This window comes from Plectropomus leopardus, unplaced genomic scaffold (genome assembly GCF_008729295.1).
Source record: "Plectropomus leopardus isolate mb unplaced genomic scaffold, YSFRI_Pleo_2.0 unplaced_scaffold21594, whole genome shotgun sequence".
Classification (NCBI taxonomy): domain Eukaryota; kingdom Metazoa; phylum Chordata; class Actinopteri; order Perciformes; family Serranidae; genus Plectropomus; species Plectropomus leopardus.
In genome coordinates, this window is record NW_024623376.1 from 1 (window position 1) to 1,119 (window position 1,119).

The following is a 1,119-nucleotide window of genomic DNA, read 5'->3' on the forward strand; positions in this document are numbered from 1 at the left end:
CGAGCTCCAGGGGAAGTCCCGACCCTGCAGAGGGACATGAGACACAGCTGCCGGACTCAGGAGGACAAAACGAGACGAGGACACCAGAGGAGGCTGCTGCTGGACTCACCGTGTGCAGGATGAGGACGTGAGCTTCATCCAGGACGTCCGCCGTCACCACCTGACCAACAGGAGCACAGGAAAAAGTAACTAAATACATTAACTCAAGTACTGTATTTATGTTTGAGTATGAAGTACTTGTACTTCACCTGAGTATTTTCTTTCTACTTTCACTGCACCACATCTCAGAGGGAAATCTTGTACTTTTACTTCACTGCATTTTTCTGACAGTTTTAGTTACTTCACAGATTCAGATTTTAGCAACAAAACATAAAAAAAGTTTTTTCAAAAAAGACATTTCGTTATAAATAAAATACATAAATTAATGAATTCCACACTGAAACGATTCATTAGTTATCAGTAATCAATGAGCTGAAAATTCAATGGCAACTCCTCTGATTTTTTGCTTTTCTATATATTTTTTTATAATTTCAAGTTTTTTTTTGTGTTTTTTAAAAATATATTTTTTAAAATTTTGAGTTTTGGGTGTTTTGTTTCTATTTAGCTTTTAATCATTTTGAGGTTGTGTTTGACTACGACCTGACATTTACCCAAATCACCCAACAATCAGCCGATGAATCGATTATCAGATCACTTTGTGTGATGAGCGGCGCGCGTGAGCGGTGTGTGTGTGTGAACTCACGCTGTGTGTGTGTGTGTGTGGGTGTGGCGGTGTGTGTGAATTACGGTGTGTCCAGCTCTGTTGCTCAGGTGTTCAGCAGCGACCAGCAGGGCGTTCAGCGTGGCCCCCCCGCTGCCCAGCGGCTCCTGGCGGTCCCTCACCGTCAACAGCAACACATCCTGAGAGATAGTGCCACGCTGCTGCCGCAACTCCAACTCTGACACACACACACACACACACACAATCACCAAAAAATGTAAAGAAAAAGCTGCCAAAAATAGCATATATTGTGTGTAAAGATACACACGTTACAAACACATTATATTGCATATACAAACATCTTAATATACAGTCTGTTTAAAAATGTTATAATGATTATTTAATAACGTGAGAAAAAA

General features: G+C 40.8%; 1 long non-coding RNA gene across 1 annotated transcript; it reads right to left on the reverse strand.

Annotated features, from left to right (window-relative positions):
• LOC121965776 lies at nucleotides 1-934 on the reverse strand. Its single transcript, XR_006107519.1, has 3 exons — nucleotides 787-934; nucleotides 110-160; nucleotides 1-24 (listed from the first exon to the last, which is right to left on the reverse strand). It is a non-coding gene; the product is annotated as an uncharacterized LOC121965776 (long non-coding RNA).
• Between the last annotated feature and the right edge of the window lie 185 nt (nucleotides 935-1,119).